The sequence below is a fragment of the Curcuma longa genome, chromosome 16, assembly GCF_044706935.1.
Source record: "Curcuma longa cultivar G26 ecotype Majalengka, Jawa Barat chromosome 16, ITB_CL_G26_1.1, whole genome shotgun sequence".
Lineage (NCBI taxonomy): Eukaryota > Viridiplantae > Streptophyta > Magnoliopsida > Zingiberales > Zingiberaceae > Curcuma > Curcuma longa.
Window position 1 is genome coordinate 2615112 of NC_133876.1, and position 20346 is coordinate 2635457.

General features: G+C 34.5%; 1 pseudogene; it reads right to left on the reverse strand.

The window, feature by feature from the left end:
- Positions 1 to 3834: 3834 nt before the first annotated feature.
- On the reverse strand, positions 3835 to 19831 carry LOC141848031 (uncharacterized; annotated as a pseudogene).
- Positions 19832 to 20346: the final 515 nt, after the last annotated feature.

Genomic DNA, 20346 nt, shown 5'->3' on the forward strand with positions numbered 1-20346 from the left:
ACTATTGGTAAAGGATATGAAAATGGAGGTCTCTACATTCTTGATACATCTGTTCCAAGATCTATTGCTTGCTCGAGTGTCGCTTCTCTTTTTGAGGCTCATTGTAGGTTAGGACATCCATCTCTTCCATTACTCAAGAAACTTTGTCCACAATATAGTAGTGTGTCTTCATTAAATTGTGAGTCATGTCAGTTTGCAAAACATCACCGTCTGAGTTCAAGTCCAAGGATAAATAAACGTGCTATTAGTCCTTTTGAGTTAGTTCATTCTGATATTTGGGGTCCTTGTCCTATTTTGTCTGAACCTGGATTTAGGTATTTTGTCACTTTTGTGGATGATTATTCTCGTGTAACTTGGTTATATTTAATGAAAAATCGTTCTGAGTTATTTTCTCTATTTTGTGCTTTTTGTACGGAAATTAAAACTCAGTTCAATATGACCATCCATACCTTACGAAGTGATAATGCCAAGGAATATACGTCCAGTCTATTTCAATCTTATATGAGTCAGAATGATATACTACATGAAACCTCTTGTGTTGATACTCCATCCCAGAATGGTGTGGCTGAACGTAAGAATAGACATCTTCTTGAAACAGCGCGAGCTCTTTTATTTCAAATGAATGTTCCCAAATCTTTTTGGGCAGACGCGGTTTCTACTGCATGTTTTCTCATTAACCGTATGCCATCTTCTGTTCTTCATGGTGAGATTCCTTACAAAATTCTGTTTCCTAACAAATCATTGTTTCCTGTCAATCCTAGGATATTTGGTAGCACTTGTTTTGTTTGGGATGTTCGTCCACATGTCACTAAATTAGATCTCAAATCTTTGAAATGTATTTTTCTTGGTTATTCTCGTCTTCAAAAAGGCTATAGGTGTTATTGTCCTAGTATTAAGAAATATCTTGTTTCAATTGATGTTACTTTCATGGAGGACACTCCTTATTTTTCATCCTCACATATCTCAACTTCCAAAAAGGAAGATGATGATTTATTGGTATATTCTGTTATATCCTCCACACCTATCTCAAAATCAGCTCTTGTCAAACCTCCTATTGTTGAAGTATACTCCAGGCGTCAACCTCTTGACTCATATCCTGCACCTACTACTTCGTCATCAGATCCAACTCCGAATGATGATTTTCCTATTGCATTACGAAAAGGTAAACGCCAGTGTACTTATCCTATCTCTTCGTTTGTTTCTCATAAAGGCTTGTCATCTTCTTCCTGCTCTTTTATTGCTTCACTTGACTCTATTTCTGTTCCTAAAACTGTCCGTGAGGCCTTATCTCATCACGGTTGGAGAAATGCAATGATAGAGGAAATGAAGGTCTTAAATGACAATGATACTTGGGACTTGGTTGATCTACCTCCATGAAAACAAGCTATTGGATGCAAATGGATATTCAATGTTAAAGTCAATCCAGATGGGTCAATTGTCAGATTAAAAGCTCGTCTTGTTGCTAAGGGTTATGCTCAAACATATGGTGTGGATTATTCTGATACATTTTCTCCTGTTGCAAAGTTGACATCTGTTCGATTATTTATTTCTCTTGCTGCTACTCATCATTGGCCTTTATATCAACTTGATATCAAGAATGCTTTTCTTCATGGTGATCTTCAAGAGGAGGTGTATATGGAGCAACCTCTCGGTTTCGTTGCTCAGGGGGAGATAGGGCGAGTTTGTCGTCTTCGAAAAACTTTGTATGGTTTGAAACAAAGTCCTCGTGCTTGGTTTGGAAAATTTAGTTAAGTTGTTGAAAAGTTTGGTATGAAGAAAAGCAAGTCTGATCATTCTGTGTTCTACAAGCAGTCAGGAGCTGGTGTTATTCTATTAGTTGTGTATGTGGATGATATTGTGATTACTGGTAGTGATACTACGGGAATTTCATCTCTCAAATCTTTCATTCTCACTCAGTTTCATACAAAAGATTTAGGGGTGCTAAAATATTTCTTAGGCGTTGAAGTTATGAGGAGTAAAAATGGTATATTTTTATCTCAGAGAAAATATGTTCTCGACTTATTAACTGAGACGGGAAAGTTAGGGGCTAAACCTTGTAGTGCTCCAATAACTCAGAACGTGGATCTTACAGCAGATGGAGAACTATTTGAACATCCAGAGAGATATCGAAGGTTGGTTGGGAAGTTGAATTATCTTACTTTGACTCGTCCAGATATTGCATATTCAGTTAGTATTGTTAGTCAATATATGTCATCTCCAACGGTTCATCATTGGGCAGCATTAGAGCAAATTTTGTGTTACTTGAAGGGCGCACCCAGACGAGGTATTGTATATAAAGATCATGGGCATACTCATATCGAATGCTTTTCAGATGTAGATTGGGCAGGTTCTAAAATGGATAGGAGGTCTACTTCAGGGTATTGCATCTTCGTTGGAGGAAATTTAGTATCATGGAAAAGTAAGAAGCAAAAGGTTGTATCACGATCCAGTGCAGAATCAGAATATAGAGCTGTGGCACAGTTTGTGTGTGAAATAATGTGGATATATCAACTGTTGACTGAAGTGGGACTCAAAAGTTCAATACCAGCAAAACTATGGTGTGATAATCAAGCTGCTATTCACATTGCATTGAATCATGTGTTCCATGAGCAGACGAAGCACATTGAAATTGATTGTCATTTTGTTCGTGAGAAAATTCAACAAGGCTTGATCACTACAAGATATGTAAAAACTGGAGAACAATTAGGGGATATCTTCACAAAAGCTTTAAATGGGATCCGAATTGATTATCTTTGTAACAAGTTGGACATGATTAATATATATGCTCCAACTTGAGGGGGAGTATTAGTTATAAATATTAGTTATTTTTTATAGACTTTTTTCTAGAATAGGCCCCAACCTCTAACTATAAATAGGGTCTTATATCTTGTAATTGAGATATGATTTCTAGTTATTTTTTATAACAAGTATGATTATGTGCAAAAGATGGGAAATTTACTCAATTTAGTATGATTATCTGTAGATCCACTCTGTGTAAACTAACTCTGTGATGAATAATCAATTAATAATCAAATTGTTTAAATTGAGATCGAATAAATTAGAAAAAAATTTTAGATCTAATCGAATCGATCGAATTTTCATATAAAAATTAAATAAATTGATAAAATATCAATTAAATCGATTGAAAATTGAAATAATTAAATTTTCTATTAAATTGAGATTAGGAAATTAGTATTTTAAATTCTCAATTACGATTCAAGCATAATCAAATTTAATTTAATTGATTTAATCAAATGTCAAAATTGAATCTCGAAATAATCAATATTTTAAGAAAAATTAAAAATTTTAATTAATTGAATCGAATTTTTAATTTCAAACAGTACAATTGATAACTGACCTTTTGTTCATCTCTATTGTGATACTAAATTAATATAGCATAAAGTTAATAAATTGATAAAATATAGAGATAATTATTTTATATAAAGAAAAAAACCTTATTAGATATTAAAAATTAAAAATATTTTAATAGTTAAAACTTAAAAAATGTAATATTAAGATGACAATATTTGTACAAACTTGACTAACCACGTCATAAAAATATCACTAGTTGAGTAATCAAATCACTTTATCAACTCATACTAAATTAAATGACGTAAATCAAATAATTACTAAATTAAAAGAACACTTAAAATTCAATTATAGTCGAAATCACTTGAAATCCAAATTTCATCCTTTTTTATTAATTCCTTTGTTGGATCATTTTCCATTGCTAAAGAGAATATTTGTATCTTCAATTAAGTTGCTCTTTCCAATGGGTATCTTCAATCACTTTGCGGCTAATTACCACTCCTAATGTTGCGCACACACAAGAAATTAAACACTGTTCAAAACTCTCATGAATCTGATAGAATAAAACTTTATTCTGAAGCAACATGCTTTCATACACAAAATTAACCTTCAGTTTGACCTTCGGCTACACGACTGGTAAAAGAAAACCTAAAACTGTTATAGGGTATAGACTCACTCGGGGACTTATGTTCATCCTTGCGACGGGTGCTTATGCAAACCTCAACAATGTAACCGCTACCAATGCCATGGCCCTAAAGAGAATCTCATTCATGCTTCTTTTAACCATGCCAGCTATTTCTTCCTCCTTGAGACTCATCTTGCCCGAATTTTTGCTAAGATAAACAAACGTATCTCTCAGTCCATTGATTGCCCACGAAAGCCAGAAGAGGCCGAGTCCAAATCCAGCACTGAAAACCTTGGTGGCACACAGAACTACCCTCCCACATGCCACTTTGCATGCGACTGCGAAAATCATGGCTAGGCCAGTACCAGCAATTGTGGCAGAAATCTTTGTGAGTAATTGGCTTATCTCAGGGCCTGATTTCTTTAGTGAAAGTATGGATGTGCTGTCACTTTCATTTAGGAGAACAGAAAGAAGTCTTTCAAGGGCATGAAAAGAGTTCCTCTGATAAAGGTCTCGTTCTGTCGATTTCTTCTTTTTCTTACTCATCGCTTTCCGCTTAGGGACTTCAGGGCTATATCAGAAAAAGGTCGACATAAATTGTTAACAATAATGTAAAAGAATCTCAACATAAACTTGAATTCATATAGAGAGAGGTGTACCCTTTCAGAGGGGCAACGGTTGCTGAGGTAACATGTTTCAGGGCTTGGGAACATCCTCGACCCCTCCTGCACATATGCAATCGCCCATTAGAGATAGTCAATTCCATACAACTTTCACATTCACGCTAGAGGAGGTTTATCCTGATTTGAAGTTTCTATTTTTTGGATACATGAGCAGTAGCAACTTCTCTCATGATATAACTGTCATTAGCAATAGCAACTGCCATGCAGCTTTGATATGAGAAATAGCAAACGTTGCCATGATATAATTATACAAAATGGGAAAACAATGGTCATCCTACTTGAAACGTACTGCCTCTTTAGCAATAACAATAAGCACAAAAGGACATGTAAACTCTAAAATATGAATACAAAAACAAAAGACTTTGCAGTGCCAAGAAGCATTACTCTTGAAGGAGAGTTGATGTGAGTATTGCATGGATGAAGATTTTATATGAGACAGAAGATTTGGAATGTATTTAAAACTTCATTAATACTCAATTTAAACAAAACATGACAGTTTAACGAGCATAGGTTAGCATTTATTAAATTATCCAACTAGCACAAACTTGACAAGTTTCTATGTGAGAGAATATTGCACTTTCGTGTTTTCCACACAAACATTTTTGTTCATTTCTTAGCTACTTGCAAAATCTCGATTTGTTCTTGCAACATTTTGTCAATGTAACAATCTATGGCAAGGTTAGCAGAAGTGGTTCATACCTTATAAACATGCATTGAGCTAAACCGTATCACAATCATTTGTTTTCTCACAAAACAATGGTGAGTGGTGACCATTCGATGCAAGTTTCCTGATGTGAAAATAAGTTTATGAATTGTCTATGAGCTATTGTGTGACAATAATTCCACCTAGTTTCTGAGGTTTGAATTTCACTCTCTAAAAGGGCTTAGGTAGGACAGGCAATAGGATGTTTAACCAATAAATAAATAAGCTTACACCAGTAAGGAAAAGTTTAGGGTTAATTGCTATTCTAGCAAGAAGTTTATATTCTAGCCAAGTTCTACAAACAACTAATCTACTCCAAACTTTTTAGTTAGGTAACAAATGATGAAACCATGTGCCAACTTTCCTATTAAATTAGATGGACAATGAGTAGGATTTGGGTAGGATTGTACTTAGGTTTCAGTATATTGAATCCAATAAACTCTGTAGGTATGATAATTAGATGACAATCGAGCACATGCAGGCTGGCAAAGAAGATTAGAACTTGAGTCACTTTACTATGTGGCATAATTGGCTATATGCTGCAAAATTGAAAAAAAAAAATTATACTTGAATTAGTTATTTTTTATGATTCAAACGAGGTCCATAAAAGAAACCTAAGATCAAGCTATATTTTACAATTCACATAAAAACATAAAGTTATATGGAAAATATTCTCCGTGTATAAATAGCTTGACATTTAGCTATCAATTATCAATTGGGCTCTTCCTAGAAATTTAAACCTTTTGGTATAAGGAGTCACCAAATCAAATTCATCATAATATTGAAAGGAGGTCTTGTATCTGGATCCACATATTGTTCTTGGATCAATTCAATCCAACTTGCCTGCCAACATGTAGGGAGAGCACTTGACAGTAAGAATATAAATATGTAGATTGTACCAACTTAAGCTTCTATTGAGAGATCAGCTGATTGTAACAGTCATTTAAAACAATATGTAAGGCTATTGATGATATCTAAACTCAGAAAAGGTTATCACATATGAACACAGCATCTGAATGTTAAACATATCAGAGGAAGTGAGAATACAGCTCCATGTAACATTCATGCAATATAAACAGTCATTCCGACCAAATATGTTGGAAATAGTTGAAAAACAATAACAAATGGTGTACATACCTTGTGAAATATGGAACCAGCAATGACTTTTTACAGCCAATTGGTGATATTTTTGGCAGATCAAACTCCGCAACAATTGATAGAAGATCTTCTATTTTAGCTACATTGTCAGGGAGCAGAAGCTGCCCATCTGGATGTTCTGTGAAGTATATATCAGGCAAGTTACTAACAAAGTCCAACTGAAGCTCTGGTGCATAAATTTGTTTCGGTATATGCAAAGGATGGTGAGGATCAGTCATCTCAGCATCCATAAGTACATGGTGAGGATGTAACATGCCAATAGCCGCATCATGAAGACCCATAACTTCTGAAATTGAAGACACATCCAGGTCTTTGGCCTTCAGCAAACTTCGATCTAGAGCTTAGAAATTCCATGATCTTTTCATTTCTTATGCACTTCTCTGCAATTCCAAAGCTGAACAGCACTGACCTAACATGTGAATCTGTTGTGGAATAGAGAAATCAAGTTGTTAACTTTAGAATTTTTCCAAGGGGGGAAATCATAATCTTAACTAGAGAATAAGAAAAAAGATGTTGACAATTTCAATTTGCCCAATTCTTTTATGCCAATAAAAAACCTTTTACTAGTATTCTGTCAAACCAATGGTAGAATTTGTAAAAGCTATTCTGTTATACTATTTGAGTAGCACAGCAGTGATACATGAGCATACATGCCAGCGCAAATACATGAGAACTAATAAAGACATCGAAAAGGAGGTTTTAGAGTATAACTGGTTGGATTTGCGTACACACTACTTTTGTACTGGAATTCAACATATAAACTATCTGTGCTGAATTTCACAATGCTTTAACCTGTGCCGAAGCCTACGGCATGAAAAATTACAGGTAACCTTATCAGTTTGTCTTTCCTTCTTGAGAAATTATTTCATTGACTAGAGAAATGATACCATTAAATAGACTTGTAGGAAATTAAGGCATATATTCCCCATAATAAGCATATGAGAAATTAACAAATAGTAATTCTTTACATTTATTGAATAAACTGAACCCACATCTAAACAACGGGCAAATATGGTATGACTTTAATTGCTAAACTTTAAATAAACTGCAGACCTTGGACATCCATAAGCACATTTTTTTCAATGAAAGGAGATATCCTTGAAGATTGATTGTTCTCCAATAACATATACATTGGGAGAAGCAGTTTCTTGAACTGGTGTGCATTGAACTGAACAGAACCAGATTTCGGTGCATCTTGTTTTATACCATGAAATGGTAAGGCAGAATGAAATTCCTGTAGTATCAAAAATAAAAGTGAACATGTTGTGTGTGTGTGTATGTATATATGTATTCAGGAAATCATAAGAAAAATGATGAGAATATGACAAAAATAGTAACCTTTTTTTTCATCAGGCATAAATCCAAATATATAATAAGGGATTGGCATTAAGCTTAAAGTTTCCAGACTAAAAAGAACTATTGTAAATGGTAATATGGCATGTCAGATTAACCATGACCATATTGATTTGGTAGTTTAATGGCAAGTGAAAAGATTATTTATTTTCTTTACCAATGAAAAATATGTTTCTTGAAGGAATATAGTATAAAAGTATCCATTATGTCTCATGATTCCCTTAAAAATGTAAACACATGATTGTCAAACCACACTCATAGAGTGCACCAAAAGTCCAACACATCAGTAGAAGCACGTTTATAAATTTGTAAGAAAGAAGGGATAGTAGAATAAACATGCATACAATTGTAGCATATTCATTGAATAATGAGGATCAGATGTACTGACGAAACAATGCAGGAATTCACTTCCTCCCACATTAAATAATGAATATGATGCCTAGATAAATTCACTTCTCTTGCTAATAAGCTTCTGTTGATTAGAAAGAATGTAACCTTGTTCCTCTTCTGTTATAGCTATAAAAACAAAAAAGAATGCAAGGGGTCAGCAGTCATCCCCTAATGGGTACTGCTTCTCCACGAGTGGATGGCCAAGGCGACACGACTCCCTCCCTCTCATGTGATCACAACCACTGGCAATCACCCCCATCCTTCAATCGCAACAATCCCCACTAACAACCCTTTTCTCTAATTTCCACTATAAAAGAAATCCATTTCCGCCTCTATAACCCATCAAGAACCATTTTTCTCCTCCTCTAAGAGCACTAAATACCCCATCCCTCTCCCCTAAGATTCCATTCGGTCGTGGTGAATCATGGTTAGTTGTCCCCTGCATGAGAGTGAGATGTGACATGATTGGTGAGATGAGCCACCACTATCACTTCACTTGTGCAAGCATAACCAGCCAAGAGAGGGCAATGTCAAACAATTTGTGCATGCAACCATGACCGCTTCCTCTCCTCCCAAGCGTTTGTGAGGGATACCATAGAATCAAGACAATGACCCTACTAGAGGAGGTGAATAGATGACACCCTCAAATTCATTCATTTCCTCACACAAACACAAACAATACAAGATTAGTAGCAAGGTGTTTGTGGATGAATGAATAATGTCAAGTTTATATGCAGCGGAAATGAAAAAATTAAAAACATGTAGATAATCCCCTTCACAGCAGAAAACAAGGTCCACCCCAACAAAGATTAAGCCTCCATCTAACCAATAAGATTTTTTTAACTTAAAAAAACTTGACCCTGTTCAGGGATTTCACTCATAAACGACCAAACCTGTCTCCCTGATAATACAATGAAAGCTTGAGAGAGAAAATTACTAAGAGCTTGAGATATGAAAGCATGCAATCTTTATTCAAGCTCTTGAATAAATAAAAATCTTCAATTGATAGATTATGGCTGCCTCCAATCAACTAGATTGTCCAGAATTTGATTGTTGGATGACAATGGGTACAAGGTTAGTTGATTGCTAATCTAGAGTAGTCGATTGCCAAACCTCTAGTTAATTGGAAAATTCTTATAAATTGATTGTTACACTCAAACAAAAATATTATATTTAACCAAAACCTTAATCCAATCGCCTGTCAACCCTCAACCCTGTCAACCCTGACTAGTCAATTTTAACAATCTAGGCAAATCTCCTTTCACTTACACCATAGTAAGCATGTCAAGTCCAAGACTTGAGCTGGTCAACTATTCAATTTGATATCACCCTAACATCGTGAGGCATCAACAAATAACCTTTAACTAACCTACCCACTAGCTACGAAATCACGACATTATTACAATATCATTCATGCCTCTCACATTGTCACTAGTGCCTCTCATGCCTAAGGTCTTTAGCTCCACTAAGCTCTTCACAAGCTCCAAATGCAACAACTAAATCTAAGCATCTTGCTCTTATGTCCACCAAGCTCCTCTTGAGCTTTAAGCATAGCAACTCAATCCAATCCTTCAACTCTCAAGTACACCGAGTTCCATCTCAATAACTTGATCTCATTGAGTTCACGAGCTCTCTAAGCTCAAGTCCACCGAGTTCCTCGAGCTCCATATGCAATCTCTAAGTTGAATCAACATGATTATTTACACACTTGATATACATATTAAATCCAAGAATACCTAACCTAAACCTTATTGCCAACGCATCAAAACAATATAGACAAACCCAACCACAAGGCAAGAATTTTTTCCCCAAGAGATGTCACTTCTTAAGGGGCACTTGAAGCTTAACATTGACGCGAGAAGAACATCTTTAGGTCATTACCAAATAGGTCTCTTACATAATGCATGTTGAGCAACAAACCAAGGAACATGTAAGTGAAAGCAGTCGAGCACCAATTTGGTTTCAACAAACAACATTCTCTTCAAGTAGGATCCATATCTCTATTGTACGAGTCCTCTTCCATCATACAATATGCATGAGTAAAGCACGACAATGGATCTTAGTTAGAACCTTACAAGGGACGGAGCCAAAAATTTCATATTGGGGGAAGGGGCGAATGGTGTGTTTACGTTGAGGGAGGGAGGGGGGGGGGGGGGGGGGGGGGGTGTCGTGTCGTTGCCCCCATTCACCCTTCATTTTATTCTTTTTACTCTTATCTAAGTGGATTGTTTCATTGACCTTAAATTAAACATTAATTTATTAATGCTACTATTAAGTATAAGCACATACCACATGCTTAGTTTACTCAAACTCATCATCAAACTAATGACACAACTTTGTTGTTACTGCTTTTTGATACTATCGATCAATCATGCATCTTACACTCTACACTTAATTGTTATTGATCTATCATTAGCTTATAAATTTAGTCATGAGTATTTGCTTTTACTAGCATGTCATACTCAATCTACACACTCAATCTGTGTAAGTTGTCCATTATAGATAGTTGTACGCATCATGAGCATACACCAAATACATCTCCTTCTACGAGGACAAAACCCAAAAGGTCACAAGTTCAATCTTGTTATATTAAAACCTGACATACAAATTCTTCATGTTGTTATAGATTAAACCACTATACCTCGTATATTTACTTTGTTGTGCTATATCATTTTGCATGTTTTGTTATTATTCACCTTCCTGCTATTGCACAAAACATCCTATTGTATTCCTATGGGTTATTTCTCCTAGCATCTATCATTATTTCCTTGGATCTAGATTTACTAGAGGCGACTATCGGAGGTGCCAAACATCATTAGATTAATCTGAGACATGCTCTACGACTAGACTTTTCTAGAGTTCGTGGTTAGATGATGTTATTGTTTTTTTATTTGTTCCTTTAGTTATCTACGAGTTTCTTTTAATAAAATTATGTCAGCTTTATTTCTCTTTAAACATGTTTGGCATTCTTGCTTCTATATGCTTAAATATTAGTATTCAGTTTCTAATAGTATCTTGTGAAGGTATTCCATAGTGCCCTATCACATGTATTGACATTCAACACAAATGATATTGATTGAATTATTGTAAAGACAAGAGGATTCATGAGCTAACACATCGGAGTCAAGAACGCACTAGGTCGTGACTTCTTCAAAATATGGTGGGGACTCAAGACTCCACGATGCTAGCAAACAAGCAACTTGGGAAATTAAACATCAAAACTACCATAAAACACTTTACTTTGAGTAAAGGGAGATGGACAAGATCTTTTACATATCACTTTAGTACCAACGGTTGTGCGACATCCTAAAGTCTTGTACTTTAGAACTTTAGATGGCTAATTTTGCCTTGTAAGGACTCAAGATGGAATTCTAGACTTGCATCTCTAACTAATATAAGGGGTTTGAGGAACTTCAAAGTGCAAGACCAATAGTTGAGTGGTAAAGCAATGAAATTTAGATGGATGACAATTTTTAACTTTTGCATAAAAATAGACCTTTTTCTTCTCTATTGGATATTATACTTTTAACTAAAACCTAAGTTTGTGAGTTGCTCCATGAACAATCTGACTTCCACAATCTCTATAAATAATTAAATCTCAAAAATAAAAAAAAGTAAGGATGAAGTACAAATGTTGAACTTGCCTTCTCATCTATACTATAAGAAACAAAGCTCTCCGCAAGCAGGGTCCTAAATAAGAGCTACTATGTCATATCATCAATGTAGAAGTGAGATATAAAATGAATACAATTTTGAGAAATAATGTTGTGTGAAAGATGACTTGTATTATAAGTGAGAAAAAGAATATTGTTATGTATGACTACTTTCTTGTATATGCTCCTTGAAATTTAATATAATCTAAAAAACAATTATGCTAACACAGAATCATGGTTACCAAAATCAAAATTACAAAAAAGCCTAAATATCAACACCGCATATGATACAAATACGAGTCCAACCAGAATCATTAGAAAAAGTAAGACACTAAAAAAAATATAATTGGATAAGAAGATGATAGATGATGTGTAATTATATATGTGTGTGTGTGTGTGTGTGTTAGGAAATAGCACAGTAACACAATATAAATGGTAAATAGTAGAATTAATTAACTAGATTATTCATATTATTATATTATCACTTTTCTTAATTTTTTTTTATTATTATTAGGTTAATACTATCATATTATTATTATTACTTTGTAAAAACATTCTACAAATATCAAATAATTTTTGTTTCATTAAAGTAAATTTTAATTAATTAGATTATTTATATCATGATTGATTCTATATTTTTATTCTTTTAGGTTAATACCATCATATTATTATTGTTATTATTTAATAAAATATTAATAAAGAAATATCAAATCATATTAAACTAAAATTATATCCTTTAGATTATCAATAGATAATAAATCATATTTTATTAATGCACAATAATTAAAATTCTAATTCTATTGTATGTATTAGTATTATTCTTCAACACCTTTCAATATAACACATTATGCAAAATGGTTTTGAAATGCCTAGAGACAATAGGAAATTTTGGATGGAAATTGATGGACGAAGAAACAAAAAGATGAATAAACGGCTAATGAAAAAGTCATCACTTATTGAATGTGTTCCTCATGCTCGAGGTTAACTGAATTGGAGCATATTGAATGTGCTCCCCATGCACTAGTAGAATTACGTGAAAAGACAGTAAGGCAAAGTTGGCAAAACGAGACCTTTTGAGAGCCCAAATTAATAGTTTCAAGATGCAAAAAGGGGAGACGACAACAATTCTTCATGCAAGATTAAAGGAGCTTGCCCATGGATTGACAAGCATCAAGGAAATCATGTCAATCCGAGATATGTTTCGAAGTGCTATAACTGCCTCTCGATAGCACCTTAATTGGTATCCATGGTATATTCCTTTTTATAAGTCTAGGAACCTTAAGTTAAGTGCATTAGAATATTTATTTTCTACTATAGAATTGATGAGGCATGAATTGCAAGAATAGAAGAAAAAGAAGCTCCTAGAACAAAAGGAGTACCTCTTGTAGCAAACAAGAAGGAAAATGGGAAAAGAAGTATCCTACCTCACTAGAGTTATCATTCGAATTTTCTTCCTCCATGGATAATAATGAGACGGGGTCTAGATGGTAAGACAAGTAGGTAAGGCTTTTAGAAAATTAAGTCTTGGCGGAGTGATGTAAAAAAAAATGCTAAGAGCAAGAGAAGAGTGGCATGCTTCAATTGCCAAGACGAAGCACATATTAGAGACCAATACCCAAAGTTGAAAGGAAAGGAAAAAAGAGAAAACCAAAGGCTAAGAAGAAGACAAAAAGGAACTTGAAGGCCACATGAAATGACTCTTCTTCATCAAAGGAAGGAGTAGCCAAGCAAAGGCCTTGTGTTACCTTCATGGTAATTGATGGAGTCATCTCAACTTCGTCTAAGGAAGAAGGAGAAGGGAGCTTGAGTGAAGGCAGAGCTCAATCATATGCATTGAATGATATGGTAAAAAAAGAATCTCTCTCTTGATGATTTACTAGATGCAATTTCAGGTTTAAATAAGTCTTTAGGTAAAACAAAAAGGAAAAGATGCATCTTAAGAAATTAGTAGGAATTCTAGAAGAAAAATTAGAAAATGCATCCCCTGGTGATAAGATTGCATAACTTAGAGGAAGAAAACAAGGGGCTAAGGGAAAATAATAGATACCCTAAGGATTGCCCTAGAGAAATTCACAATTGGCTCTAAATTATTGAGCATGATCATAGGGAGCCAAAAAGTGAATTTGAGAAAAAATGGGTTGGGATACAAGGAGTCCAAGAATGAGAAGGAATATCATTGTCTAATTATTAGGGGACAATTAAAGACAAAAAGGGTACATAAGAAATGGATTTCAGAGTATTTAGTAAATCCGTTTGGGTCTAACCTATTTTGGGTGCCCAAATCCAACATTACTCCTTAGATTATCTTAAGGTAGTCAACTACAATGAGTCAATCAATATCTATTATACATGGTTAATGGATAGAATTGCAAGTTCACATACATTGCAAGTTCAGAGTATTTGCATCTCACACAAATCATAGAAAGAACTTGATATTTGTATTAAAGAACTTAGGTATCAAGTGAGATGACAAGGTGATACAATTGGTTCACAATGTTTGAGGGACCTTGATGAACCATAAGAGTATCAATATAGTAACCATTGGCCAACTATGGGGAAGGTAAATATATTGATAGTGTACATTTGGCTGTAGGATCATGGTTGAAATTTTTATTTTGAAAATACAATTTAATATTTTGAAAACTTAGAGTTACTATTTTCAAAAGTAAGAATTCAAAACAAAGGCTTTGAAGTTGATACACAATTGAGACTTTTCGAAATATTTTGAGTTTGTGTCAATTTTGAAAATTAAGATGAATTTTCTTGAAAAATGATTTTTCAATGATAAATCGACTTTGAAACAAACGTGGTTGCAAAATTTCAAATTTCTTCAAAGTGTGTGTAATTTTTCATGCATTTATAAATTTGGCACAAAGTTGTAGTTATAGCGCAATCGTCCATCTCACGTGACCAATTGGTTGGCTCTATGATTAGACAATTGAAGCCTGATCATAGTCGACTATATCGGGGCAAAAATTTTCAAGATTGTAACTTTCATCTTGTTTTTGGTCAATTAAACTTAAGGATTCTTTAGATCCATGATGAGGTTTAGGAATACAAGTTTATCATAATTTTCATGATTTTAAATGAATTTCATGTCTCTAGATTGTAGTGTAATTTTTTTATATGTCAAAAAGGGACAAGGGAAGAGATTCAAGTTAAAAACTTAGTTTCTCCTCTTATTAACAAATTTATGAATTTGAATTTGTAATTCATGGCTCTAGGGGGAGCTTAGGTGTAGAAGGAGCCTAATTAAGATCTCAAATTTAATTTATCATTTGCCTAATTTACACATTGTCAAACATGCAATCAGGCCCTACAAGATTGGCTCGACAATAAGTTTTAATGTTTTAGCAAAAAGTTTAAGTTAGGTGGCATATGTATTTGATATATGTATTGGCTCATGTAGGATTTCGTGGATATACACATGAACACAACTTGGCATGGGTAAGGTCAGTGGTTACCAAATGGCTCAAGATCTTAAGAGATCAAAAAAGGATGGAATGAGACATCCAAGGGAAATTAGGAGCAGGATTCAAAATCTCGAGTTATATCGATGTTTCGGTCGTTGATCGGAATGATATTGTTTCAATATCGTACTGATGTTTCGATATATGGTGCAAGTGAAAAATTAAAGATGCAAAGAGGAAAAAGATGAAGAAAAAAATAAGACAACTATATGTCCATTGTTTGTTTTTCATCACATTATCTTATATAAAGACAAACTATAAAAAATAACAACATTATTTCAACTTTAGCATGTCAATCAATGTCGAATATTAACATGAAATGCAGTGTTGTAAATGACGGTAGATGGTGGCAAACAAGGTTTAAAATCTCGACCCGTGCTGAGGTTTCGGTCCCTGACCGAAACGATACGATTTCGGTATCATATCGTGTCGTGCCGACATAGTTTCGATACTTATTTATTTATAGATATATAATAATTATTAGATAAATATGTTTATTATGTATAATTTAAATTAAGTAGGAGATCTAGTCCAATAACGTAGGAAGATACATATAGTTATCCCACTTAGTGGGATTGTATATGCAATGGTCAATCTTTCTTCTAGTCAACTAGAGCATCAAAGTCGACTTGATGTAGATTTTGAGTGAACAAAATATTTTGATTCTAAATGAAGTCGATTGTTACAGTTGACTGTTGACTAGGTAGTTGCTTGATTAAAGAATCGTTGATTTTCTAGTTGATTTGTGATATATTTTTAATTTTTTAAATATTAAAATTTTTAGAATTATTTACAAATTTTTTTTTTTTTTATTTACAAAATTTTAAAATTATTTGTAAATTTTTAGAATTATTTCAAATATTTTAAATATTTTTTAGAAATTTTAATTATAAAAATAATTTAAAGTTTGATTTTAAATAAATTCTTATTACAAAATTAAAAATTTTAATTAGAATATTTTTATTTTTTATATTTTAATAAAAATATTTAAAAAAATAAAATTTTATAATATAGTTATATTAGTTGATTAACCGTTTACATAATTTTAATTTATATAGTAATTAATTAAAAATTATATATATAATTTAAATAATTTTTATAAAAAACTTATAATTTGTAAAATTTTATTTTATTTATTTTATATAATAATTTTAATCAAAATTATTATATTAAATTAATGGAATAATTTTATTAGGCTTTAATAAAGCTTATTTAAATTATCTCAACTATATTAGGAGTTGATTAAGATTATTAATTTAATTAAACCAAAGTTCATTGCCCCTATTCCTTGCCAACGCGACACTGCGCCAGTGTGACACCATGCAACGCCTTGGCGTTGCCGAGCAAGCCCACTCAGGAGGCACCCCGCGGGCTCAATGATGCCTTCGGAGGCGTCCCCGGGCCTAGCGACGCCTCCAGAGGTTTCCCACAAGCCTGATGACGCCTTCGGAGGACGTCAAACTCGCGATGCCTCCAGTGCAAACTCGCGATGCCTCCAAACGCGTTGCATGGCAGTTGAAACCCCTCCGGACAAGTTGTAAGGGCCTGACGACGCCTCCATGGGGCCTCGGGCACACCGATACATGAGGTGTGACTATGCTAGTTTCAGTCTGCAAGCAGAACGAGATATTTCGTCCGTATCAAATGAAACGGTTTGAGATTTCATTCCTTAGCGATGGGGCAGTCAATAACCACCGCCTCGGCCGCCTAGGCGGTTGATTATTTTAATTATTTTTTATATATAATATTATAAATAATTATCATTCTTTATGTAATATATATAATTAAATGATGTTTATGCAGAAGTAAACTTCATACAATACAATTTATATAAGGTACAAATAAATATATAAATACAACTACCAAGATAATTAATAAAAATTCATCACTATATTAATACTAAAAAAGTAATATCGGTACTTTTACCAAAAGCCTAAGTTTAAAATTTAAAGTTTCAATCCAACATGACAACAAGCCAATAAAGACTAGACTAAACATAACTAATCTTTTAAATCATCTACACTTGCACCATCAACTACATCCATAATTCTCTCATCATTGAACTCCAAATCAACATCTTCTTCGTTCTCCTCCTCTGATGTATCTAAATTCTCATCAAGTTCTCTAATAGAGATGTTCCTTGCACTCGTTGGTTGTAGGACTTCATCTGCTCCCGAGGCCTCCACTACCATTCTCCCGAACCCGACTTGACCTCATCTTCATCACCGCCATCAACAAGCCAACCTAGAGCGTCACTATAAAAGCAAATCTCCACCCATTTCTTGTGGGTGACTTAGTGGGCTGGTGAAGTTATTTGTATTTTGGAAGGGAGAGAAAGTGTATTAATATATCTAGGTTTTTAAAATCTTGTTGACTTTGATTGCCCCACCTATTGACTTGACCGTCTCACCCATTGCCTCGCTCACCTTGCGCACCGCCTCAGCTGTCTCACTAGCCTCGCCTCATCTTTGACCACCTAAAGCGCCGCCTAAGGCAAAGGCGGTGTGGTAATGCCCACTTCCCTCCTAGGCAACTGCCTCGACTGTCATTTAGACACTAATGAAATGATACTCGTTGACATGATTGGCACATCGACACAGGAGACATTATCTCAATATCGAGTAGTATCAGGTGTCGAATATATTGAGTTTCAGTAATTTATCAGAATGAAACATTTAGCCCGTTAAGCCCTATACAGTACAAGATTTCAAACCATGATTAGAATGAGAAACATCAAAGTGTAGCTATGCTAGTGGGTGCGACTACAAAGGGAGAGCATGAAGGATAACCTACGAAGCAACCCAAAAGCCTAGATGCATCTGATGGACGAGAAGCCTAACGAGAGATGGCCCCATAGTGAAGGAGCTATATAGTAAATTTTTATAAGTTGAATTGAGAGATTATACTTGGGAGAGAGGTTGTAGTCGACGATTCAATCGACGACTGAAGAGTGACTTCAATCAATTGGTGGTCGAGTCAACCAAGTAGTTAACTCAGTATTAGCTAGCAATCATAACATTTCTATTCAAAATTGAATTTGAAGTCACACCTAAATTTGGAGTTAGTCAACTATTGAAATGGTTTAGTAATTTGATAGTAGGTAAGTTGACTAGCTAATCAACTCAAGTTGATCGACCAACAAACAAAATATTTTTGTTTGTAGCTAAGTCAACTAGGGACTCGACTGACTAGGGATTAATTGACTCGATTGATGGTAAAATTTAATTCACTAAAGCTATAGAGAAAAGCCTATATAGCTATAGTCAAATGACTTAACTACTATTGTGTATTAGTCGATTGATGATGAAATCTAATCGACTGCTCAACATCAACATAGTAGAACGATCAACACCAACTAAAGGTGATAAGGACTTATGAAAAATGAGCAATGGGTGCGTTTTAGAGCTGATATTCATAGTAATTGTGCTCATTGTAACACTTCTCCCTCATTCTGAGCCAAATTGTATGATCTTGTAAAAACTTATAAGATATTTCTCCACCTCCAAAAGAAGTCCAAGAAGGAGAAAAGCTAGTGGGGCTTTTGGGAGTGATTCATTGAAGGATCATGGATGTGCTGAATCACACACATTAGTGTATCAACGTTTGCTTTCTTCTTTGTATTAATTTGTACAAATTGTATATATTGATGTCTAAGTCTTAATAGCAAGAAGAATCACCATTCACCCACCCTTCTAGCATACCAGTCATCCATCATTTCAGTCCCAACAGTTGGGTTATATTTAACAAAAGCAATGATGTTTATTCATATTTGAGATAGTTCACAAAACTCTTTTGAAGGATTAGTTTGGCCTACAGATTTATAGAAACCACTAGGATTCTCACCCAGAAAGAAATCTAGAGGCAAGTAGAAGGAAAGGCCTCTCCTTACCGGAGCAACAACTCATAGGCAGTTGATCTCATACGTCAAGGTTATCTGCAGAAATCAACCTACAAGACCGATGATTGTGGGTATTTCCGGCCTTCACGATGGCAAAATTTCAATTCAAAACCACCTAACATCCAATTGTTTCTTCAGGCCGACCTAAGAACTTTTTTCAAACACTCTCAACAAGGCCTTAACCATACAAAAAGAGGCAGAAGAAAAAAGAATCAACTCGATCATGAAAAACTGGATGTTCGGACCGGAATCTGTGTACCTTAGAAGGAGCCTTGTAGAATCCCTGATGGTCCTGTTGAAGGGTGATCGGCAGGAGACCAGTAGAAGCGAGGAGGGAGAACTCCGCCATTCTTTGGATCGGAGGCAGCAGCACCACAACCAACAAGAATATCGACGAGGTTTGCGAGATAGGTTTGATGAGCTCAAGCAATTTGAGGCTGATGGGGATTTCCGCGGATCCCCAACCTCAAAAAACAAAAAGCAGATCGAAGAGATAAAAAAAAAAGAAAAGAAAAGGGAGTTAGAGGAAGAGGCGAGGGTTAATTGGATTCGAAAACTTGGACGACGATAAATCGACTCCGTCTTTCTATTGGATGCCACCAGGAATTATCTTTGTTTTTCTCTCCGTTTTTATATATTTTTTATGATTCACTCTCTTTTTTATAACGTATTTTATTGTGGTTTGGTTTGAGCACGACGGCGTGGCTCCGTAATCTATTTGTGGCCAAGATATTGTTGTTATTCATTTAAGAAAAAATATTTTAAAACATTAAAAATATATAAAGAAATTCTTAAAATCATATTTATTGAGCAAAAAGCGTAAAAGCCCTTGATTATAGTAAATTATCAAATCGCTCCATCATCACGCTCTTCGCGCCTTGTATTTTTTACAAGTTTCTCCCTCTTTTAGTTTGCCTTTAATACTGGATTCTTCGGCCGAATCTAAAGAACAATGATATGTAATATAAAAAAGTTCAATATAAAATCAACATGACACACTGCAGAGGAGAGCAGGATGTAAAACCCCATTGCATGCATCGTGTCATGTTAATTTTTTGATTTACCTTCTCATAAATGATTTCTCGAATCGATCGTATGGGATGG